Raw genomic sequence first — 27,565 nt, forward strand, 5'->3', positions numbered from 1 at the left:
GAGGCAGGGCTGGGCTTCCACAGAATGTGAGAGCACCCCCAATGACTGGGGGGTTAATGTTCAGATAGCAGCAAGAGAGGTAGATAAAACAAATATTCACAGAATGAATGAAGCAGAAACAAGGAGATCCTTGCACTTCAAGTTCTCGGGTACATCTTCATCTCCAGCTAAGAAAACATTGAGCTACATAGTAATACATTATTGTGTTACAGAACAGTGGTGTCTCTGCACTGGAATTGCTCTGCTCTTTTCCAGAAATTTCCTAACAAAAAATAAATCTTATGTAGGGTATGGCTTAGACTCAATTATCATAATATAGATGTTTCCAATTATATAGCAAATCTTCATTTTTTAAAGTTTAAAATCAAATGGCAACATTTCCAGTGTGAAAACAATTTGTACCTTTCCTTTTATCTTTTGTCTTTTAGAACCATGATACACATATTGGAAAATATAATTATTTTCAGTTGTGTCATGCTGTTAAAATGTGGAAAGATCACCCACAAAATTTTTATACAAAATTATTTGTATAAATAACATGTACTATGCTGAAATCCTATTTAAAAAAATGATAAAATACATAAACATATATATACAGTATAGATATAAAACAGGAGGGATGTGTATGTAAATCCGGGTGTAATTTTTGCATTTTCAATTTGTGCATTAATTGATCTATTTTAACCTCCCTAGAGGTAACCCCGAGTGTGAATCAGGGTAGAAAAAAGTTGCTAAAAGAGGTATGTAAACCTATGGAAGATAAGTAAATACAGCACTTACCTGATCCGCAGGCGTCCCGCGCTGTCCATCGCCGCGATCTCCGTCTTCTTTATTCTTCCTTCGGCTGGCTTCTGCACCCGGGGAGTTCCCGGTGACGTCGGTGCGTGTGTACGTTGCCGGCAAGGCTGGGCGGGAAATTCAAAATAATTTGTATTGCATTCAATACAAAATAACTGTATTGATTGCAATACATTGGATTTATATGTGTAAAATCAGTACATTGTTTTCAAAAACAATTATTTTACAGTATATATAATAGTATGAGTATAATATGTATTTTTTTTTTAAATTAAAAAAAAATATATATTTTTTTAAAATATATAGATTTTTTAATTTATTCAATTTATTGTTTTTACATAATTTTGTGTTTTAACTTCATATATTCCGTATACTCATACTATTATATTATACTGTAAAATAAATTTTCATGAAAAACAACGTACCGCTTTTAGACATATAAAACCAGAAGGAAATGAACCGCTAGGGAGGTTAAAAAAGACCCCTGTACTTTTCTCTCAATGCAGAAGCTACTAGTAAAACAGCACAAGCATTGCTTCTCTGACCTCCGGCAGTGTAACTTGGTCTTGGTCCCCTCTTTCCTATTTTTTTCAGGTTGCCAGTAGTAGCTGATGAACTTCACCCACCGCATTTCTCTCTCGCATGCCTAGAGCTCAGGTTTAGGAGACTGAGCATTCCCTATAGGAATTGTGGATAAACATAACATGATCATTGTCCAACCTGGCTGCCTTTGAGAGTACAGAGTCTATTTATAAAGACCATTGGTTTGCATAGACTGCACACTGCAGGACATCCTCACATTGCTGGCATTTGACATTTGACAAGGAAACCTGGATGCCCTGTGATAAGTGTGTTTTGTCTGTCTATGTTCAACTAGTTCTGGACAGTACAGCTAACTAATCAAGAGAATTCAGAAAAAGAAGAGGCTCTAAAAATTGTAAGTCTTCTCAGTTGGTGTAGTTCCCCTTTCCTCTAATTTTTGTTGTTGGGTTTGACCCCAAGTGGCCAGTAGAGTCCATACAAAGCAGAAAAAAATACAATGTATGAATTCTAAATATTTTTCTTAAGACCTGCCCTACGCTATTTTTGTATTTGGGACCAAAAACTTTGGGTTTTGGACTTTTCTTTTTGTTTTATTTTATCATTCTATACATATAGGTACAATAAATGCAAAAGCATGTCACCTAAGTTCCTTCAGTCTATAAATGTTATGGTTCCTTTTCAGTAATCCCTTTGCTACTTTCCTGAGCTCTACCTATGATTATTTGAAGTGTGATAATCCCCTCTTTGCTACAAAGCTTTAATGAAAATATATTATGATGTGCATAACTATCTCCTGTCTCTCTAGTCACCATGTCCAAGGCTTTTCATCTATGTATTCAGAATACAGTTTTATTAACAACTGTATAGACGTTTATAAACTTTGTATACATTTATTTCATCCAATTGTATTTGCAATTTCCACACTCAGAAATCTTCTGGGCCTTTGTTTTTGGGACAGGTAAAAGTCTTCTATGGCTATGGCTATATAAAGTTATACCTGGCACATGGATTTTCCCATGTCTGGCATTTCTGTAAAAACAAAACATGAATGTTAATTTTAAATTTGCACAATATTTCTTTTAGTGATGTATTATGTTTAAATCTAAATTGAAAAGTAATGTTATTCATGGAAGGACAACAATGTATAAAAATTCTCTACACTCCCAGTTTTCCTTTGGGAATCAAGCAAAACTTCTTTACCTGTTGTATGCTACTAAATTATTTACTCTAGGTTGAAAAGTAAAGTACTTGACCTTTCTGATCTTTAAGTGATGCTTTCTATGTTCTTTAGCTTGACTGATCTTGTTCTGGAAGATTAAAAATTACTTTGTACTTCCCTTCAGTGAATCCATATGTCTAGTAAATGTAAAGTAATTATGTTGTAAAGATAAACTCTTTTGCTTATGAAGGCGATTGGCCAAGACCACACAGAAACTTCAGGTTGGAATTGTGAAGTTTTATGCTTTTAATTAATTTATCTAAATGATATACATACTGCAAAATGGCATCATATTAGAAAAACAATATGCAACAATTGGAAACAATTGGATTTAGGACCAAATTTAGGACACAATTTTCTGAGCCAAACCAATCAATATCCACTCATCTCACTTCATCCTTGCCCAGATAAACCATGGTTTAACCATTTTAAAGAAAACCCTCTCTTTCCTAAAATATTGAAGTAGCATTGATAACAAAATTGGATGGCAGATTTTGGATTCCATTTTATGAATCTGAATAAGAATTTTATTTATTTGGCAAGACAAATATTAGCTTCCTGGATTCCAAAGTCTGTTTCTGATGACACCTATTCTATCTCTAGTAGGGACTTGGTTGAGGCTGTTTATTGGCTCCATCTCAACAGTCAGAGCTGCCATAAGCTTCTTAGCCATTCTGCAAAATCTTGCAGACTCCGACAACCATTCAGGAGCATGTTTTAGGGACGTAACTCTATCTCTCATTATAGGAACCCCTACCACTGAGGAAGCATGGGGTCTGCTATTATCTGGAGGGGGGATAGTCGCTACATCCACTTTTCCTGGGCAACCAGACACCTATGGACCTTGCAGGGACATAAGAGGGGTAGTCACTGCTCATTGCCCCCTCTTCCCCTGTCCAGCCAGACTCTAAGCTCCAAATAGTGGATCACCCAGCTTCACTGAAAGTATATCCTCTCCAGCATTAGAGAGCTTTAATAAATCAGGCCCAAAGTGCAAATAGAGAGCAGATAGATACGGTTGGGGAAAAGCAGCACTTTTATATATAATACTTTATTGCAATATATATTTAAACTGTTTTGTTTGATAAATGTAGAGATGTATAGTAGTATGCAGAGCAATTATTCAGAATCATTAGTATTCACCTGAACTATCCCAGAATTTATCAAACTTGGTACATTGACTAAGTTATGTACATTCCCAGCATATTTTTACCAAATATTGTTTAGTTTTTTTGGAACCTTTTGTAATTTTCAAAAATAAATTAAACATTGTAGAACATTATATAAGAAATATGCTAAAAAGTATAATGGTCATAATAAACATTTTACCATCAGCATTTTATTTTATAGAATATTTATATATTTTTCAGTTTCAGAACTAGTTTTGAAGAACTTTTTTTTTAATCAGGCTTGTTTGAATTAAAAAAAAAGTTGTCTGACAAATCTTTTGAACAGTCAAAAAAATTTAAGAGCAGTACATGATTAATTTATCTGTTTAAAACACACTGTAACCTGTTATAACATGGAATTATATAATTTATAATTTATGTCTGTTTATTTAGTTAAAAATTGATGACTGTTGGGAATGAATGAAATCTACACAACTTTTTTTCTATTTTTATGCCAGAAAGAGTTTGATATTAAAATTTGCTTAACTTTTTTGCAATACCTAAGCAGAGTATAATGCAATACATGAAATATATATAATAGTAAAAGTTAACAAATGTTTTAGATTTAAAGTTGGATATTGATTTTTCATACACGCTTTCTAAAATTCTTTTTTTCTTTTCTTAGTTTTGTCACCTAATGGACTTATGAGCAATAGTTGTAAAGTTTTTTTTCACATCTAGGTAACGACTTATAAACTTGAAATGCCCTGAATGTTGAAGGCTTTAGTAAAGGCATGGTAAAAGAGATGCAGTAAAAATAATCTGAAAATGAAAAAGTTTAGAAAATGTTAATTCTTTGTCACCTTTGTGTACAGAGAGATAATCTACTATTGCTGAATTTATTATAACGAATGCTAATAGCCAAGATGTGGAGCTGTTATAACAGAAAAAAGCATGCATATTACTTTGCGAGAATATGTGTGACAATTAGCTGAACATCTCAGCTGCATTCTCATACTGGGGCAGTGATTTAGAAAGTAATAAAGGCAGAGAATCAGAACACCAACCAAGCACTCTGTACAATAAAGAACCAGAAATAGTGTTTTACATCATGGCACAGCGTTAGATCCTATTAAAATACATGATATCTGGGGCAGCATGGGGGCTCAAGTGGCCAACACTTTGCCTTGCAGGGCTGTGGTCCCATTACCTATGTTCTCCCAATGTTTGTGTGAGTTTCCCCTGTACTATCCTGTTTACCCCACTCCCCCAAAAACAAGCAGTTATTTTAATTGCTCCCCCCCCCCCCAAGTTGTCCTTGGTATACACAGAAAACAAGCAACAGAAGAAACTTGAAGTTGAGGGTTTGGAACAGGAAAAACAGTAGGGCAACTGATTAGATACCATGGAACGTACAGAATATATAAGCCAAGCAGAAAATAAAGCAGAACTAATCTACTTATTGGGAGGTACACAATCACCCTGTTTAAATACATCAATGTCATTACACGGTTCATCTCAGCAGAAATGAGTGCAATATTTATGATTGGAGGAAGGATAGGTTAAACTCCATACATAGAAAGTGTTCTTTGTTTTGAAATAATATTTATTGTTTCAGCTTACCAGGCTTGATTTAATAAAGCTCTCTAAGGCTGGAGAAGATACACTTTCATCAGTGAATCTAGGTGATCCAGCAAGCCTGGAATGGATCTGGTCCAGGATTTAAAACATTTGCTAATAAATATGAAATTACTTTTAAGAAAACCATTGCAGGTTTGCTGGATTACCAGCTGCACTGATGGAAGTATATCCTCTCCAGCCTTGGATAGTTTTTAATAAATCAGGCCCTACATGTGGTGGCTGTTTTATTGTTTTCATGAACAAAAAATTGAGAATCAAATCTGGTGAAATCAGTTGAGAAATCCAATTGGATTCAGAAATGTTATGTTAGAATTCATAATTTTTTTAATGAGCCTTACTAGACTTATCATATACAGGTTTAGTGGGGCTCAGCCATTCCAGCCATCAGATGAGGACAGTTGTCACTGTCTGACGGCTAGATTGGCTGAGCCCTACTATATGTCATTGGTATATGTCGGATAAGAACTTGAATTGCTCAAATGCCAATCTGAGCTTAAAATATATTTCGGATTAGACTCCAAATGGAATTATCCAAACACCATTAACAAGGATATTGCATCATTGGCAAGATCATTACGTATATTTTGAAACTTCCGAAAATTTAGCTTGTAAAAAGAAATGCAACTCTCATATCTAGGGACTGCTGGGCTGCAATATATACAAGTTTTGTTGTTTTTATAAAACCTTTTAATCTGTGTTTTCCTGACTTTATTCTGTCCATCTGGTGTATTGGTCAGATTCATACTGGGACAAATTTCTAGTACAGGTACTCCCAGAGTTAAGGACATCCGACATATGGACCCCTCCTGGATAAGAACGGGGCTTACCTGCTCCCTGGTGTGCAGGACAGATGCTTGTTGGGGTGGAGGGGGGTAGTTCACTGCAGCTAATGCTCCTGACTGGTCATAGGCTAGATGGGGCAGAGGGGGGGTGTCACTGCCTGTGCACAACACAGCCTTGCAGTAGAGGTGACTGCGCGGTGGGCAGGAGGTGAACCGACCCTCTCCGCCCCCATTCATTCTCAATAGGAAGCCTTCTTGTACTGTACGTACACAGCAGGAAGTTGTCTATTGTCAATACAGTACACCAGATGTGCTGACGAGTGGTGCCTTCCTGCTGTGATAGTGTGTACTGTACTGTGTTGTGCAGAAGAGCTCATCTTCGTCAACTCCATGAAGTTCTACCAGCATTGTATAAGGCTGTACAGGCTTTGAAAATGTTTAGGGATTTACAGTGAGCAGCACAGTGGCTCAGAGGTTAGCACTCTGGCCTTTGCAGTGCTAGGTCCCAGGTTCGGATCACAGCCAGAACACTTTCTGCATGGAGTTTGTAGGTTCTCCCCGTATCTGCGTTGGTTTCCCTTGTGTACTCCAGTTTCCTCCCACATCCCAAAACATGCAGTTAGATTAATTGGCTTCCCCTCCAAAAATGACCTTTAACCTGTGTAAATGACATATGACTATAGTAGGGAGATTGTAAACTCCTTTGAGAGACACTTAGTGTCACAACCATGGACTTTGTTCTGTGGTTGCATAATAGGAGAACACTATATAAATACTGTGTAATAATATTACTGTGCATGCACAAAAAGGTAAAAGCAAATAATATGTTGAGACAAACATTTGTCCTAATTGCACTTGTTAAAATAATGTACCTGTTCCACCTTACATACATATTAAAATTTAGGAACAAAAATACAGTCCCTATCTCTTATGTAACCCAAGGATAGCCTGTATTGTGATATTCATATATTAGACTTTTAGATGTCAGACACAAAACACCCCGTGGTGGACGTTTGGGAAAAAACTCTTTAAAATTGCAAAACGATAAGCAAAAGAATTTACCAGATTACAAGATTACCAAAAACAGTGAAATGCACTGCAGATTAAAATGCCTTGAACCTAAAACATGTATGTTTACTGTAAGAAATGTAGAAATTACAATACAGGGTATAATGTGCCTTTTATAAAGGAATAAAAGATTAGAACATTCATATGCTCCACTTATACCTGCATATCCAGTGTGTACTACTTACATTCTACTAAGAATTCTTTACATAACTGAATTCTGATTCACTTTGTCAATCCATTTTAGATTACTAGATGAGGGCCAATTAATCCCATTATTACCTGATTATTCATCCAAATCTTAACATGTGCTGTCACTATGAATAACTCCAATAACCTGGATTTTACCTGAGGCTAATAGAGCAGCCTCATTAATTCTGTCAAAGGACTGCAGTACTGGAATTAACTGGCTTTATGTCTTCTCAATGATATCTTTATGTCCCTAAAATGTATTTGAAATAGTGTGTGTATTGTTGTAGAAACAGTGGACATGGCCTGGTCCCTAAATTATAACGTACTTTGCTCACAATGTCATATCAGTGATGTGTGATAGCACAATAAATCCTGATCTCTTGAATGGTGTCTAATACAATACATTTAATTGCTTCAAATTCATAACCAAAAAAATGTATCAGGAAGATATAAACTGACAGGTTAAAGGGTGGCCAAAATTAAAATTCTCTATATGATTATGATCATTTTATATATTAATGCATGGTCCCTATCTCTTACACCTTTTTAGTAAGCAATTTCTAACTCTTTTCCCAGTATTGTTAAAAAGTTGGTAATATTAATCCCAAATATCAATAATTTAAGGTTAATGGTTTTTTTGAGACTTAATTTTTTGATAAGTTTAGTATCAGACTGGAGGTGTATATGTATAAGAACCTTAGGCTTTTCCTTTTATGCCACAGCCAGCCATATCTGTGATCCACATTCTTCAGAGCTGGTTTAGCACATTGGTGATAGGGATTAAGGTTCTAGTTTGTGGCAATTTGTGAGTTTTTTGTGAACTTTACGCTTATGTTTACAAGTCAATAAAGACCGTCTTACAGACATTTGTTCTTTCTGAATGGTGGTTGTTTGGGTGGTATAACTACTGAAGACCCCTAGTCAATGGGAATACTGTCCACTGTGCAAGTGGCTGGGAGCTGATTGCCATTGTATATCGTGCGGGAAGCTTTCCTGTTTGCTAGGCAAGGGTGGTACTGCCCTGACAACCACCCGTCAGCACTGCTAGTTCTATACCTCAACAATGGACTTTCCAAGATTTTTGGCTTTTTAAGGTGCACGTCAATATTTATGGAAATTAACTTCAAAATATGTTCTCCAGCCCACAGTGAACAATGAACAAGTTCACCCATTACTAGTTTAAATTGATATTTTAAGATATGTGTATGGCTACACTCAAAGCTGTATCTCCAATATTTTCACATTAGTAAACCCAACTGTTCCAGTTCCTTTCCTCAAATAGGCCAGCCTGCTTCCATACAGCTACCAGGGCAGCAGGAGTGGACAATAAGAGACCAAATGAGCCAACAAAGCCCACTACTAAACTCAGAAAAATAGACATGAGGAATTTAAAAAAATGTAGATAGCAGCATCGTAGATTTGATTTTGAAGGAAATTGTAGACAGTGGTCCATCTGTCAAATTTGCTGATATAGCTGGAACAAGAGTTAGTGAAGCAAGCATTGCACAAAATTGTGATACTCCCTTCTATTCGCCCAGAGCTGTGCACTGCTCCCGTTGAAGAGTTATTGCTGTTTATCCCACCTGGAAATGGAAAGACTATTCTGGCAAAAGCCATGGCTGCAGAATCGAATGCAACATTCTTTATTATAAGTTTAGAAAGTCTGACTTAAAAATACGTAGAAGAGGAAGAAAAACTAGTGCAGGCACTTTTTTCTGATACAACTAAGTGATACACCAGGCATGACAATCTCAAATGAAATAGCAGGCTGAATTGAGGACTAAATCTTCAAAGGGGCTTCATCATGTCTAATGAGGGCCACAACTACTTAATTCCAGAAAAAGCATTAAAAAAGAATGTATCCCAGCCTTCATATAGCAATATAGATAATGATTACCTTTTGAGTAAGTGGTAACAAGGGTTCCTATAAGGGATCCAGATAATGTAACCGTACCATGCTATCTGGCAAGAGGCCAGCAAGACCAGGACCTTACACTCACATAGCAAAACACCCCAAATCCAAACATGCTGAACAATGAATAACCCAATTGACCAGGTAATTTAAATAAGAATTTTAAGAAATTTCTGAGTTTGTAACAAAGGCGTTGCTTTACTAAAAAGCTGTTTACTTAGCAAAGAGAATCATCAACTTGCAAGGAAATTTTCAGCTATCTTAGTGATAAAAATTAAAGCTTTTCTGACTTCAAGCATCCAGTCATGTGCAAATGAACACCGGGAACATCATGTTATTGGTTATTGTTTGAAAAGTTGACTTCCACCACATTCGCAAAGCTAATTGAAAATTCCCTTGCAAGGTGATAATTCGCTAAAACAATAAATGACGAGGAGATGACCATCGGACATCTACTAGAATAAGTATAGAAAATAATGGATATTAAGATAAAGAGTAATATTTAGAAACAGTGTTTAATTGTATATAATTAACTTTTCATCTGCATTTACTTATTGCTGTTTTTTCTTTTTCCTAGCCTCACATTATTACTGCATGGTGAAACATTTCAAAAATTACCACTTAAAAAAGTAGGATATACTTTAAACCAGTCCAATACTAACTTTTTAAATTTTTATTATTTTGTTTTTTTATTCTTATTCTTATTCTTGTACTGTCCTTTACTTCCTAAGAATAGCATACCATAAAAAGGAAGGACATGTGTATTGAATTGTCATATTTTCTAACGCTACTCAACATTATAAAAATCTATCATCCATTCCTATAAATAAACACTGTACTGTAAATGCTATTAATTTTAAGGTGCATTTCCTGTAACAATGCTGAGATTTATGTTTTATAACTTTATTTTGTATTCTGAACATTTATTCTCCCTTTAACTATCTAGATATATTTCTAATAATAAACAGAACCCATGAAATAGTATTGAATTATGCAAATGTTTCAGCTAATAATTGAAAATTACATCTAACTTATTAGAATATTACAGTCTGAATTTACACAATTATTTTAATGTACAATTTTAATCAAAATAAATTGGTATACAAAATTTGTTTAAAAAAATAATTTATTGAAATTTAAATAAAAGTTTTTTAAATGTTTGTTATATTCTGATTTTTTTTTCAAAGGATGGATCAGTGCCCATATATTTTATTGGCTATTTCTAACATTATACACATACTTTTGCATACATCATTAAATATTGATGATCAAAAAAATGTTCAGGTTAATTTACATTGCAACAAATATTCATTTACAATGAACCATAGTGGCACACCTACTATATATGCATAGCGATACTAAATAATCCTAAATTTGAAAAGAAAAGTGTTTCTATCAGTCTTTTTATTTAAGACTTATGTGAATTATTTCTTTAACTGAATACAGAGTGGCAGCTGTGGAAGCAACACTGTGCTTGTTGAGCAGTAAATTCTATAGTGTTGAACTGTTCCAGTAAATGTTAAATGATTTAAAAAGACCTGACAGGCGAGAACAGCAGCCCTGGAGTCATGTAAAATGCAAGAGAAATACCACTTTATAGCCGGCATTAAAAAAAAAGGAATGGCAATCAGTTAAAAACTAATATAACTAATTTTATTTTTTATTTTAGCCTGAGAGCTAAAAATAAAATATAACTGTTGTGGTCTGTATTACAGTAAAATCTATGTATAACTATGTTTTATATATATATTGAGGTTTCCTACATGGAAATTTTTCTAAAAAAACATACATTTAAATTATTTCTGTTGGTTCAAAGAAGAAAGCAGAAAAAAAACATAAAAAACAACTTTTACCTCTGTACTTTTTTAATGTAATGTTGTACATTATATTAAATGTTGTACTTTTACATTGTAAAGTTAAGTACATTTGGTGGAGGAATTGGCAGTTTGCATCAACGAATGAGAAATGTTGATGTATATAAAGGAAGGATCTTGTTAATGTTTTCACAAATGATCTACCTAACTTTACACATTCCCCACATTTGATTCAATTAGCAAAATTAATCATGAGCAAAAGTTGATTCATTCATTTTGTAATCAAATCCAACGTAAACAATGTGTGGATTTTAGGTAAAAGTAGGGTGAATCTTGAAAACATTTATAAATAGACAATGTACATTTATATAAAGTCAATGTACACCCAATGTTTGGCGCATCATGCCTTTTTGTTTACTGTCTTATAACAAGTCAGGTTTTGCAAAATTTTAGGAATCCATTGCAGTTTGATAATTAAAGTAAATATTCACTTAATTTAGAATGTAAAAATTCTGATCTCCTTTCATAAATCAATCTCAATAAATAATTATAAAAATGATAATACTCACATTTTTAGACATACCATTAACATGTTTCCTTACTTACATTGTGTAACGTGAATCTGCTATAGACTAATAATATTAGGTTTACTAATGTAATATCAAATATTATTTTTTATACAAAATGATAAACTTTTTAAAGTTTTCAAAATTAATTATTAATTAACCAAGATGTTGGTTTTTAGCATTTCTTTTGTTTAAATAGGCTTGACTTTTACTATTAATATTAATAATAGTAATAAACTGTATTTATATAACACCAACATATTACTCGGCGCTGTACATTAAAAAGGGGTTGCAAATGACAGATACAAACAATGACAGAGGAGGAGGAGGTCCTTTGGAAGGTATTACATTGGGCCTGATTTATTAAAGCTCCCCAAAGCTGGAGAAGATACATTTTCATTTGTAAACCTGGGTGATCCAGCAAACCTGGAATGGATTTCTTAAAAGTAATTTGCTATTTGTTAGCATATGTTTAGAGTCTTGGTCCAAATCCATTACAGGTTTCCTGGATCACCCAGGTTCACTGATGAAAATGTATGTTCTCCAACCTTAGGGAGCTTTAGTAAATCAGGCTCATTGTGTGTTGGTATTTGTATTAGCACAGGTAGGCCCTGGTGCAAGATATCAATGAAGATCCATGAGCTTCACTCCTCTACCCACTACTCCAAACCTAAAGCAAATCTGTCTCCTGATGTTCTATTAAGAAAACATTTAATATGTGTTTTTGGTGTGGATCCTCTTAGATAGAGAAATAGGATATTTATATGTTCAGATGTGAAAACACTGATATTCTGCTTCTGGGCACTGCCATCATAGTTTCCATTAAATTGGCAGCAGGGAAGAGATTCTGCCTAGGTTCTGTGCAGAAACTGCTCCACAAATTTTGTCTGAACTCAGTTGAACTGAATTCTGGTTCCATTTGTAGGATTGTCAGAAGAATATGCATGGGAAGCCAGACACAACCATAAGGTACCTATAATAATGTCAAAATTAACCTCCTGGGCGGTTCATTTCTGTCCGGTTTTATCAATGTCTAAAAGCGGTACATTGTTTTTCATGAAAATTTATTTTACAGTATAATATAATAGTATGAGTATATTAAAGTTTGAAACACAAAATCATGTCTAAATAATAAATTAAATAAATTAAAAAAATTAATATTATAATCATACTGTTATATATACTGTAAAATTTATGTTCATGAAATGCAATGTACTGCTTTTACACATATAAATCCACTGTATTGCATTCAATACAGTTATTTTGTACAAAAAGATTTGAAATTCACGCCACACCCCGAACAGAATGTCCGCATGCACCGCACCGGGAACTCCCCTGTGACTCATCGGATGCAGAGGACGCCGGCCAGAGTAACCAAGAAGACGAGGATTTCAGAGAAGGACGCTGGTGGATCAGGTAAGGCTCGATTTATTATTCTATTTCGCTGGTTTAGCTACCTCGAGTGTGACTCTGGGTTACCGCTCTCAGTATCCTTTTTTTACCCGAGTCACCCTCAGGGTTATGGCTGAGAAGGTTAAAAAAATTAAAAGTGATAAAATAAAAAACAGTACATAAAGTGAAGGATCTTCTTAAACCTAGTTTATATTTTGTTTATTATTCTTTTTTTTTTTTTACAATAATACTGTTTGTTAATAAAAGATGCCATGGCCGTTACATCAAGTATTTATTTTTATTTAATGGTTTTGGTTTGGAAGTGATGGTCAGACATTTAGGATAATAGGTCATCCTGAATACATTGGTTAAAACAGAAATAAACTGGGAAAAAAACTCACTCACCTTTACCCTGGCAGAACCGTTAATCCCTCCAGAGATTTTCTGGATCAGGTCCTGCATTGTCCGGGTATCTTTCTTCATCCTGGCATAAGGAAGCACTGGATGCCGCCATCTTCTTTCCCTTTCTTCTTCCTACATCACCCAATCTCAAAGTGCGCAGGCTCGAGATCGGGTGACGTAGATGAGGAAAAAATACTCCTGATCCCACTTCACATGCGTGAGATCAGCATTTTTTTTACTCCCGTGAAGAAATAGGTCCTTCTGGTGGGCATACCCGAATTGGGCATGCGCAGAAGGAGCAAAAAGAAGCTTCCAGGGATCCATGACGTATGTATCCCAGGAGCCTCTGTACTCCGATTCTTCTTCCCATTCTTAAAAAAAGGGTTTTAAACCCCCTTCCTAAACAAAGAAGGTAATTTTACCTTATATAAAAGGGTTGTATACTCTTTTATGTAAGGTAAAAATTTTAGTTTAGGGCTGCTTTAAGCTTATTTACTGCTTGTCAATAAAGAGTTGGCTATAATTCTGCTGTAAGGTAGATAAGCCTGCTTTTAACCTATGAATTGCTTATTATGGTATTTGTCCGAGTCATGCTGCCATTTGGAACAACAACATTGTTCAAACTAACTTGTTATTACCATGATAAATACCAGTAACAGCTGTAAGTGAATGTATTATTATTATACAGTATTTATATAGCGCCATCATATTAGCAGCGCTGTACATAGTCCATAGTCGTGTCACTAACTGCCCCTCAAAGGAGCTCACAATCTAATGTCCCTACCATAGTCATATGTGATTATTATAGTCTAAGGTCAATTGTTAGGGAGAAGCCAGTTAACCTAACTGCATGTTTTTGGGATGTGGGAGGAAACCGGAGTACCCGGAGGAAACCCACGCAGACACGGGGAGAACCTGCAAACTCCATGCAGATAATGTCCTGGCTGGGGATCGAACCTGGGACCTAGCGCTGCAAAGGCCGGAGTGCTAACGCCTGAGCCACCGTGCTGCTGTAGAAAATGAGCATCAGTTACCCACTGTGTGCATTTAAGATCTCCACAAAGTAAGATTTAAGATCTCTAAAGTAATTTGGTAACGTAAATTTTGGGTTGAGTTTGACTTCGGCCAAAGCAACATGTTAGCATTTGTTAGCCATGATGGCCACCAGACCTGAACTGGAATGAGGCTTGTTCGAGCAGCACTACATCCCAGGATGAGTGCTCATATAGCTTAGTATTAGGGGCCATGCTTTGCAGAAGAGTATTAGCAGTGTGGCTTTGCATATATTTGCAAATGTAATTTTTAAAAATCTGCTTTTAACTAGGTTTTCTGTGCTGATTACCTGAATCGAGTTCTGTTGGAATCTGTAATATTTTATTTTAGAATCTGTCTATCACTTTCAATAAAATATCTAAAATGGAGAATACTTTTTTAAATAGTATTACATTTCCTAAACACACTATAAGGACTAATTTTTCATAAATGTCAGGACTGATTTTGCAGAAGCTGTTCTTTAAAAAGACTTCATGCTAAATGTGAAAATATGAAACTATTCTTTAATAGGATAAAGTTGACACACAAAGTATAGAAATAAAGATAATTTACGTGTTGTGGTCTTTGAAATTCCATGTATCTCCAGCTGGTTTATCCTACATAAATGTGCCTGAATGGTTTTACTAGACCTTCAAATGTACAACTGCTAGTGCAACTCTCCAAATCCCAGGTAATTAGGCTTTTCAATCAAGAAAGTGTTCTGTTTCTGGTAGCAAATGGTGAGTAATTACAGTCCATCTGAGAGTTGGATTCTCACTTGAGACCTGCCATCACCAGTCTAATTGCTTTCCAAGGAAACAAAGGTATTTCTGTTCAGCAATTACCCTTTGATTTTTTGAAATATGAATGAACTTGGACATTTTAATACTGAACCCTCTCTGATGAAATGTGAGGGTTGAGAGGGAAACTTCTTCAAAATTAATAAGGGTTAATATTTTTTCCCAACGACGAGAAAGACAAATGATATTTTAAAATAATAAATCTGATTATCGACAAAGAATTATACAGAAATAAATAATGCTTAAGCAGCACGGTACACAAGGCACAAATAAAAATGGGGAAAAAAAAAGTTCAATTGATTTACTTTACAGTATGATCACTAAATATGTGGCACTGCTTCCACCAAAAATGGTCAGTTGTTACAGCCAGACACAGCCTGGGCAATAGAAAACTAATCTCAATGTGAACAGCAATGGAGCTGGTGCATGGGTTTGCTTTGCTAGGGACCACTGGCACCTTTTAGCTTAACTTGTAAAGATGGCCAAACATAAAACCAAGTCTAAGTGGGAGGGGTAACATCCTTATAAAGCGGAACTAAACCCTTATATTCAAAAATTGCAAAAGGGATAGGCAACATACCTTCTGCAATAAAATACCATTACCTACCTGACTACAGTTTTTTTAATTGCACATACCTGTCATTGGTTTGGCACAGGTGCTGCTATCTTTACCTGGTCTTCTTTCTAGAGTGTTTGGCCATATTGATTGGCCAGCTTGGAATGACTGTCAGGGCTATTGGGATACCTGGCAGATTTCCAGCATCCTTCCCTGAGCTGCTTATTCATATAGCTATGGATGCATATGCACAGCTCATCATTTTTTAAAAGAGGACAAAAATCAAGCAAGTAAATATAGTTTTATCGCAGAAGGGACCTCACCTGTCCCTTCTCAATTGATAACCATCTCTAATTTTCTTTTTTTGGCAAAACTATTATTAGACTAAACAGATATTAAAACATGTACACTTGTGAAGTATTATGCATTGTATAAGAAAACTCTAAAAACAGCAGGCATGACTCTTTTTTTATGTTACACACCTGGGAATATTAAGCTATAATAAAATGCAAGTGTTTTCTATAACCAGACAACCTGGTGAGTTTTGTTCCTTTCCCATTCTCTATTGGTGTAATGCTTTGCTGCTTTTCCCGGATTTCAGATATTCTGAAAATAATTTTTAGTTTTAATGAAGTGAAGTATTAAAAAAATGACTGATATTTTGTTTGATAGTTTATAAGTGACAGACCCATCCACTAGTAAACTCCTAGGGCCTGATTGATTAAAGCTCTCCGAGGCTGGAGAAAATGCACTTTCATCAGTGAAGCTGGGTGATCCAGCAAACCTGCAGCTTGTCTTCTTGTCCACTAGATGCATATGCCTAATCAGTGCAGAACCAACAGTCCCAACATTCAAATAGACAGTTGGACATGGTTTGCTGATACTATTATCCATCCACATCCCAGTACTAAAGATCTGAACATTGGGATTCCAGCTGTAATGTGATTACAGTCTGGTTTGTACCAACATTTAGTCATGCGCTGGGATAGGGACCTCACCTATATTAGGCTTTCGTTCAGCTTTATAGAATTAATATACTTTCCTTTTTCTTCCCCCACCACATGGAACTATCCTAACCCTCACCCCAACTCTGCAGTTCTTACCAAAATCAAAGAACAGACATTTGAAAGGGTATCTTTTCTCACAGCAAGTTGTTCTCCGATGCCCATACCTGAGCAGTACAAACCCTATTGACGTCTGTGGGGCTTTGTTTCATTCTGCTCTACTTTCTAAGGAAACATCCAACAGATATCAACAAGTTTTTACTGCGCAAGAGCTGGCAGCAGAGAAGAGGTTTTCTCTAGGTAAAGTCAACAAACACCGAACCTCTTCGGATTTCAAATTTTGGTAATTATGGAACTCTAGAGGATGGGTTAGGTAAAAGTAAGGAAAAAAAGTAGGTAAAGGAAAGGAAAAAATTTACTAAAATACAATGAACTATTTTTTCTTGTCAAAAATATAAAAATAAATTTGAAGCCAGTTTTTAAAAAATCTGTGCCTATCACTTCTTGTGGTTTTCATTTCTGCCCACATTGCCTATGTTTTAGAAATCTGTGCCAGGCCATCCGTGTGTATTTTAAAGCATCACTTATTTAATACATTCTCAACAAATGTGCCTTCTATTTAGCTAAATACCCTTCTTTCTTGGTCTGAATGTGAAAAGTGATGCTTTGTTGAGTAAAACATGTCTAAACGGTTTATTCCGTGTTATATAAATTGCAATAGACATCAATGCTCGAGTCTGTTCTAGAGATCTAAGTTATTCAAGTTTCTAGGTGCAATTCCTTACCATGTTCTAACCTGATTTGGCTGGGCTGTCATATCTAATTGTGCATGAAAATATAACCGTGAGTTAAAACATCAGATTTGTACGCTGTTCTGTCTCACAGAGTTTGGTTTTATCTCTATGGAGAAACTTGTGGCTCATAACACAATTATTGTTGGTGCACTGCAGATTTAACTGATGCATGCAAACTTTTACTGTACAATTTACATTTGTTTAAGGTCCCGAAAAACTAATTTTGGGTAAACTTTATCAAGCTAAATGTTTGATTTGAAAAACACAAATAGAAATGAACTTAAATTAATTGAAAAAAACATTTTATTCTACACATTAAAGGTGCAAATAAAAGTCCACTTTAACACCTAGCACAGTTTTTGAAGCAGGCTGAAAATTCTTTCCATTGATAGCCATCTTTTTCTGTGGAATGGGGAGACAAATGATGCAAAAACACTTGTGGATCCAATTTATAATATGTTGATCAACCGAACAAATGGATGGGTGAAGGGCAATTATTTGCTATACCCAACACAAAAGCTTTGTTATCTGTAAATTATGACTGCAACCCAAATACTTATCTAGTGTGCTGCAGAAAAATGTACATTGGGATGAGTTGGAGCCAAATGAAGTATTAGTAGTGATAAAAACTTCAATATCATCTCTTACAAAAATTAATGTTAGAGACAAGAGTTGTAGATAAATCACGTGTTAGTGGGATAAAGTATAAGAATAAGAAACATTTAAAAAAAGGAACAAGTTGGAGCTTCACAAACATAATTAAAAGGTATAATAGGTACACCAAAATAGGTACAGGAAGTATCTCTCTGCACCCTGACATTGCCGCCAAAGCAAGCTTGTATTAGAGACATGAGTGTGAAGACATGACATGAAATATAAACAACTAAGGAGTGCGAATGCTGATTCCTCTATTTATATTGAAATTGACGGGTTATGTGTTAACATAAACATTTTTCCACATTGTTGTTCTGTTAGTTTGTTAGATCTCATGGGTAATGTAGCAATGGAAATGTAAGATTGAACAGTTCAAGGGTCAGTGGTGAAATTTAAGTCATGGCTACGAAATATGTGGCCTTCTTCGAATGTATATATATATATATATATATATATATATATATATATATATATTGTACTAATAACATGAAAGCAGCCGTGGTGTAAAAGTCTTTGATTCATGAGAATCAATTATCTTCATCTGTGTTTGATTCTGAGACTGGAGAGTTGTTTTATATCATAGTGGGTGTCTTGTATTTAGTCAAGGGGTGACTAATATTTAAAATGACTTTCCTAAACATCAGGTCCTTTTAGGCCCATGACATTAATGAAGTATCATTTAGGTAGCGTATTCTGTGTCTTGTAGGCAGGATGAGTAAGAAGCAACCCATCAGCATGAGAGTGTCAATGGAAAAGTGACAGGTGATGCCCCTACTGAAATACCTGTTCATATCTACTTGATCACCTCCCAATCAATGTCAGTGTTGGTTGCCAGGTAAACTTAGCTTTTTGGAATTAATGAATGTTTAAATGAACATCTGCTTACCCGCAAAGGAATTATGTCATCCTGGCCTGGCCAATCATAATGACGGAAGATTATCTCCAGAAAGAAAATAAAGAAGAAGATGACGGCACCCTAAGCACAGGTAAGTATACGTTTAGTTCTGTTTTGAGAAAAGTGAATAAGGGAGAAGCAGAGGGCTTTGTGTAGCAAACATAATGGGTCTATATTGGTCAGGTTGAGTTTCCAACCAGTATTCTGGAGTAAATATTTCTAAATGCCCATAGGTCCATCTTATCTGGGAAAAATAACTTTAGGAGAGGACAGTAAAGCAGTACAGATCTCCACTACCCTATTAACTTTGTAAGAAATGAAATGTGATAACCCAAAACACTATTCTGAGTATTCACATCAAAACATCCCAACTAAACAATTTTCCCATTTTTCCCAAGTAGATGTAAGCTTGCAGGTAGCAAACAAAAGAGTAATATTATATATATTAAATGATCAATCTAACTACTTGGTGTTTGTCACTCATATTTTGGATTTTGCTGATGTATTTTTAAAAGTGATATTGGTGATGCTAAATAAATAAATTATTTTTATTCAGTCTATTTTAAGTTGCAAATACATGGAAATTCATTATTGGATTTTAATTCACCTGCCCTTCTGACATTGATTACCCGATATAAATGAAAGTATCTATAGCACACTCTTGATTTGGGAAAGAGAACAGGAAAAGTAAGTAAATATTATGTAGGTATTTGTAATTTATTGTCCTATGTTAAGTGTTGAAATGTTTATTGTTTCTGTTCTATTGTACGCAAGTTCTCTAAACCTCCTGATGAAGCGGACACTGTTTCCATGAAAGGCATAGAGACCCTGTTCATCTAGAGATTCCATGTCTATTTCTGTAACTATTATAACTAACAAATAAGTTTTTGCCTTGTTTTATCTGTCCTAAATATTTAACAATAAAAACAATATATTTGTATGTTTTTAAGAAATTTTAGTGATGAGAATCATGATAATTTGATCTGGAGCTACCCAAAAAGTCCCACTTTTATGATTTTTTTGGTTTTGGTTTATGATTTTTTTGTCTGGTATCAATTATAAGAATGTGGCAGATTGTTTAGCTAGAATACTAATAGGGAGCAGTTACTATTTATAATAAAGGTAGTCTCTTTAATTCAATGTTGCAGCATATCTCTTTGCATAATCTGATCAATTTTGGCCGGTAAATTTTCAACTACACCACATATTCTATAGGAATGCTAAAAAAAACTGCAGTTTAGTAGTAATCCAGCCACTATAAAATTGGCATGCAGCGCATATAGGATGGAGGGAATGAGAGGTGAAAAGAGTCCTCAGCATAGTGAAAGATGAACATAATTAAGGATCTTTAACTGCAGAAGAGAGATACCTTATTTATTAGGAACAGTTACTATGAAGTAATCATTTTAGAACAGTAGAATAAAGTAATCATCAAGAAATAGGAGAAAGCACAGTAAGTTTACTTGACCTAGGATGGCCATCAGCTTCCACCCTTGACTTTCAAGTCAAGAAAATGTGTCCGGCTTTTCATAATCATGATCTATTCTTGCACATTCTTTTTATTCCTCTTCTCTTAGAAGGAGACCAGGAATAAACATAATCATTAATGGGAATATCCTTACTTTTTGTGGAATGCTATAGTAGAACTTAAAGGTACCATTAGATTAAAAAGAGACAGCATGTAAATAATTCTGGTGTGTGTACCAAAGGCATTTATTTTATATATGTAGTGAAAAATGGCCATGTAGTAAGACTTGTATGCGTATATATCTATAACAGAGAATTGCTTAATCTTGTGCTTTAAGGCCTTTTACTCATACCTACCAGGGTATGACTACGCTTTCAATTACCTTGATCCATGGAGTAGGTGACACCAATTTTGTAAGGGTGTTAAGAACCTGAGAGATGCTTATTCCCATATTAGATATTCTCACTATGAAAGAAAACAAATAAAATACTGATTGATGAAATCCGATTATTTTAAAAAGCAATTAATTTTAGAAGGATTTGCTCCTTTTTAATTAAACTGGCTATCCTCAATAGGCTGATATAATTGATTTTCCTTATAATGAAATTACACAGATGATGGACACAACTTAAAAGTCAGTGGATTGTATAACTGGACAGAAGCTTGAGCATACAGCAATTTCCTCTTTTAGTTAACTAATTTGCTGTAGCAAATCAAATTAGTCACGGCAAATGTAAGTGGCTTTAAATGACATTGTGGAAATGTTACATCAACCTAATTGAGCCAGCATAACTGGGCTGTGGGACTTAAATGAGCTTTTTCTGTAAATACACATATATGTTTAGAGGATGAAGGGTCACTAAATGCTTTTCAGTGCTGCACGGCTTTTAGTATCTCCTGTGGTTATCCCCTTCCCAATCACAGACAATTTATGAGCTTTAGAATAGACACAATCAGAAATCACTGGTTGTGTATTCAGATTTGCTCGTTTATATGATCATTTATTCCTGTAATTTGATGCAAGGAAACATGCGGGTAAAACATACAGTAAATGCACTAAGCAAATTTTGTTATATACATTTGTTAAAGTTAATCTCCACCATCCTGGTATGTTCTTTATGTTTTTTATTTTTAAATAATTTACAATAAAAAAAGTAGCACCATGTGGCACCATGGCCTGAAAATAAAGCTACAAGTGAAATCTGTCCTCAAGTAATTGTGACACATGATATATGATATATTGAGCGATGTAATGATCTGGTCATCATAATGTGTCTAAAATGTTTATCTCAGATCTAAAAATGTTTTTCCTTCATACCCATTCTATCTTTAATCAACTGTTTTTCTATTTAAAAAATTTACAATATACAAAAAAAAATGGTAAATGTTTTACCTGTCTTAAGATCAAGCCCTTGGTCTTTGTTCTCCAGTCTGGCCCATGTCATTAGCCACAAATCCCAAGCATTGGCTCCTCAAAGGGTTCTAAAGTATTGCAATAAGTGAAAAGACTTGAGAAGCAGAGAGCAAAAAGAGGAATAGTCTAATCACCAGTCATCACTACCTGAAAAAGAAACAAGGGGGAACACATAACAGTGAATTCAGATGAGTGTTTCTTGGTTTTAGAGCTTGGTGTTGTATTGGGAATATGTTTGTGTTTTTTTCCCAGTAATGAGCTAGAAAAGGCCATCTATAACCAATAATTTGATGTTGAAAATAAGTACTCATTGGACATAAGAATTCTAACTAATCTCACTAAATATTTAGCTACAATTATTTAATTATATCTAATCGTATGATATGTCTGGACCCAGTGCAGCAAATTACATTTTACCTTTATTACATAAACACATTGGGCTCTATATATACAACAGGAAATTAGATATTCCCCCAAACATTCCCCAGTGGAATTCTTCCGGGTCCATGTGTTTCAATGTCAGTAACTGATTCCCAACAGGGAATGCCCATGGTAATACCAGATTCCCTGCTTTATAAAAAGAGCCCATTAATGTATTACGTAAAATACACTATTTGGAAGTTTTACTAAACCAAACAACTTTAGCAGTTTGCAATCAACCCCATTACTAGTTCACTCTGTTGAGAGAGGGATTGAAACTTTGAAAGCGAAATACAAATATCAAACAATCTAAAATAGAATGTATTACCATGATCTCCACTTTAAAATTCCAGGGTGTCAGTTCAACTTCTTGCACATAAGGGAGTCATTCTGAAAAAAATGGATCACCACACTCAAGGCTGCAGCAACTTGTGAAACATCTCGGCATGGAGTATAAGTCTATGAAATGGATCAAAGCCCTGAATTCAGGCAACTACTAGCAGGTTTCGGGGAATCCCTCACCTCTTTATGTTCACATTTCTGTTGCATACTTTATAGATTTTTTTGCACTATGTCTATCAGATGGTCTTTTAAATCTGTACTTTAACAAAAAGAAAAATAAATCTATTTTTCACCCATTTGCCATTCCCCAAAAAATTATAATTACAAACTTACATTTTCTGTGACATGACTATTAACAATGCAAAAGAGTGATGCTTGATTTTCATCTAGCCAACTAGTCTTGTGGTCACCACTTGTGTCATGGTGGTGTGATTTGGACAATGTAGAGCAAATGGACAGCGAATGGGCACCACCCAGGCCGTCCAAAGTGATATAACTACTGTAAAGTTGACTTGGGGTCAGATTTGGGATGAACTTTGTCTTGTGATTGTGGTTTCATGTAATACATTTTCAGTTTAGTAAATTTTTAAATAGAAAAACTGTTGATTAAATATGGGATGAGTTTGAAGGAAAAACATTTTCACATCTGAGATAAACATTTTAGACCTATTATGATGACCAGTTCATCATATCACTCATTATATCATATATCATGCATTACATCTACTTGAGGACAGATATCACTTGTAGATAAAATCTGAAGCATTATTTTCAGGACATGATGCCACACTAGAGTAATTTGATTTAATTTTTTAACTATGGATTTGTTTTTAATTTTTCAATAAATTGTCAATGCATTTTGAATGTGTCCTCTGAAATCAATGCAACAAGATCCTAAAGCTCAACAATGGATTGTAAGAAAAGCCCATGACTATATAACATGAAGTAGCCACGTGACATGGGAGCAATTCTCAGTAGAGATACTATGCCCCTATGAAAGGTTTGGGATTGGGTGGTAGCTATAGCTAGAGACGTCCCCATGCACACTATGAGATATGGTGTCATTGAACATAGTACAATTGGTATTTAAGTGTGTTTTTACAGCCCATAGGCAGATCAGGATTGAGATTATGCATCTGATATGCTAAAAATGCTGGTGCAGAGCAAGATAGGGCTCACTTATTTGGTTTATTGATGTCTACACCTAAAAGGAAATGTTCATTAACTTCTGCTTTAAAGTTGACCTAATAAGATAAATTCCTAAATAAATTGTCCTGTTAAGTGCATGCATGCTAAGTAATGTATAAGTATAACAAATAACAGGTATATATAACATATCTAAGAGATCACGTTACAACTTTGACAATGCCTTTATCTGCTTTTCTCTCCAGAACGATGGGGCCATCTTTGATCAACTATCAATCAGGATCACCATCAATTTTTTGAACTTAGATGCTGGATAAGAGATAAAAGTGATTATTGTCAAATAAAGTTGGCCAAGGTTTTGTCATCTTCATGAAGACGTCATGTGTGGCCCAAAACACAGCCATTTAAATATGTTTTTTTGCAACTCATCTGTTGCCTTACTGGCATACTGGCATACATTTAGATCTCTGGTGCCTAAGTTGTGCATCCATAGTGTCCCACTTGGTCCAGTGATTTCTTTGGCTATATATATTGTTGGCTCAGAGACGTACAAGCAAATTTTAGTGCAGTTATTGACAAGTTTACCAATATTTGACATTGACCACTTGCAACTGCAGCCTCTCAACTAGTGAATTGATACAAACTTTCATTTTTGTAGAGCAGGGGTGTCAAACTCAGGCCCGTGGGCCAAATCTGGCCCGCATTGTATTTACTTTTGATCCGCGAGAAAATACCAAATATCTACTGGAGCTGGCCTGCCAGCAAACAGTGCATGCACCGCTAATACTACAAATCTCAGAATGCTCTGGCACATCAATCAGAACTCACAAGTGCCCCCTCTTTTGTTGACATTCATTAGCAACCTTCCTCAATTGTAGATTTTATTTCAATAAATATCAAGGATAGCCTGCAACTTTGTCCAAATGTTTCATTTAGGCCCACTGTGTATTTGAGCTTGACACCCCTGTTGTAGAGGAAAGGAATAAGAAATTATTATATTTTGATAATGATTTTTATTGATGATGAATCATTTTTATCTGTTAACTAAAGTTTCTCTACTGGAAATTAAAGACTGTTTGTTTATACATTATATATATATATATAGTATCTGTATATTGTGAGCATTGGAAATAATTGTATGCAAAGTTTTAAAGTTACTGAAATGTTCATTTAAATGTTTGGCAATGTGATGTGGCTTGAAAACAAAAGAGCTCCCAAAAATCTAAACATTGTGCCTAAAAACTTGGCATACCCAATGTATAACTTAACTAAAGGTTTCCATTAAAGTTAGTCATTGAGATCTTAACAAAGTAAACCTGCGATAACGTTACATGCTACAACTTCTCTGTTAATTAGCACATCTATTGATTTTATATTGAACAGACATCTAAGCACAACTGTTTTACCTCTCATTCCTGGCTGGCTAATTTGCAGGTAAAACTCCACTTAAGTGGTTGATCTATCCATTTAATCTGTCACTCTATATCCATTAACCTCAGTTTCTGCTGTTGCACAAACACGATTTCCTACAGATCACTGGCTCAAACAAGAAGACTAAATGAAATACCTCAAATTAAGTTTAGATTGATTTACATCTGAAGCCAATGAACCGGTAACAGTTCTGAAGTGCATGGCTATGTACAAAACAAACACTGCAGCCATATCAAAAGAGGAGACACAAACTGGCCAAGTGAAAATGTCATTACCTTGTTTGTTACAGATAACCTGAATTAGTTTTAGAATAAAAAGTATTTGTAGTTGTACTATGAACAACCTTTAAAATGTACTAAATAAAATATAAATGTATAGTTGTTTTTTACATTTTAGTGAATAACTAATTATATAAAATTACATGATATTCTAATAACCTGTTTTTGGTTAAAAGTTAGATGACCTTTACCATGCAGAAATTATTTTGTACATGCACAACAAGAAATCCCAAGTTTTTGCAAGGTGGGTGGTTGTCATCAATGCCCTGAAGTTCTTAGTCCATTAAGGCCTCCAGCTAGAATCCTTTTAAGTTTAAGTCTACTCCTTGGAATATCTTGTCCCAAGCCTTGATCACATTTACACTTTATGTGGAGTAAGAAGTGCAGGTGCAAGCTTGAATGTAGTTTTAGCCCTTCACTTGGTAGAAATTATTATAAAAGGAAACATCAAAAACTTTTAGAGTCCCATACAATTTCTTGGCTAGCAGTCACTAGGTGGGTTTTAGCATCCAGGAGGATCACACAGCTTGATCTGAGGAATAGAGGATACAAAACAACAGGTGTTTCTTAAGAGATGACTCTAGGACAGGACAAAATAAGTCCAAATGGCCTTAAGGCACACAGTCTGCTTACAAAGGGGTGATACATTCTAAGCCTGGGCTCTAGCCTTGGGGCCAACCACTGGCATACCGCCTGCACACAGAGTATTCTCTCCCTGGAGGTTAGGGCTTCCCAAGGATCCTTTCATTTTTTGTGTTAAATCAACTGATGAAAAATTCCCCAGAAGTTGGCCAGTTAATAGAATATGGACTAGCAGGTAATGTCATACAGAATGGCCCCTAAACTCAATATTCTGCAAAAGGCCTTTCTCTGTTGAAAAATTAGGACAATTTTTTTATTAGCGAATTGTAGTAGCGGCGCTATTTCAATGCAGTGGTGGGCCAGCTGCAGTTCATATTACGGATTACTTTGGGGGCCAAAAAAAAGGAAGTTGGGGGCCAGATTTGGCCCCTAGGCCAGAGTTTGGCACCCCCGTTATAGAGTGGTAACGCTTTGTGCTCTTTACCATATATGCTTCTATAATACCACCCAGTCACATAGGCTTCCTATGGAGATCAAGTGGTCATTTTAACATTATGTTTTCACCATCATGGAACCCCACACTGAGATAGGCCATGCAGTAATTTTTGGAGCACATGTAGACACAAAGTTTCTGCCAACAATGCAGGAGATCAACAGGACTGAGATTAAATAAATAATAAAAAGAACAAAACAAGTATTTGATTTTAAAAAGTTAACTAAATCCTATTCTTTTAGGGTTTACGATTTATTTCAGTGCATTAACTAATGTGTCAGTCATAGAATAGTAATTTTTGTTGATAGCTTCTGTCACTTAGAAACACCCCAGGAGACATTCCCAAAGTGACCCCTTATTTATCGTTAGGCAATGTCCTATGATGGCCACCGGCCAGTGTTGGATTGGCAGCAATTGTCCGTAACACAGAACGGCAGCAGAGTTTCCAAATTGTAAGGATTCATGCAGTAATTTTTTGTCACTTATCTCATATCATTTAAATTGTGTAACTATGCAAGAAGCAGAACTGTGGCTTTAAGAGAGCAATCTACTGAAGAGGAAAAAACTCACACAAATAAAGAAGCAGCTGTTAAACACAGCACAGATATAGCTGCAAGCATTTAAGGATGATCTTTGTGATGGAAATGGCTTTTTGACAAGCTTTGCATTCCTATGACAATAATTAAGAATCAAATTTCCACCAAAAGGCTCTATAGCCAGAAGGGGTTGTAAATCAATAGGAAACATTTTCATCACAGAATGAAAATTAATTATTCAGTGTTGAGCATGTTTGTTCATAGTTAAATGCTTATTGTATATCC

This window comes from Pyxicephalus adspersus, chromosome 3 (assembly GCF_032062135.1).
Source record: "Pyxicephalus adspersus chromosome 3, UCB_Pads_2.0, whole genome shotgun sequence".
NCBI classification, from domain to species: Eukaryota; Metazoa; Chordata; class Amphibia; order Anura; family Pyxicephalidae; genus Pyxicephalus; species Pyxicephalus adspersus.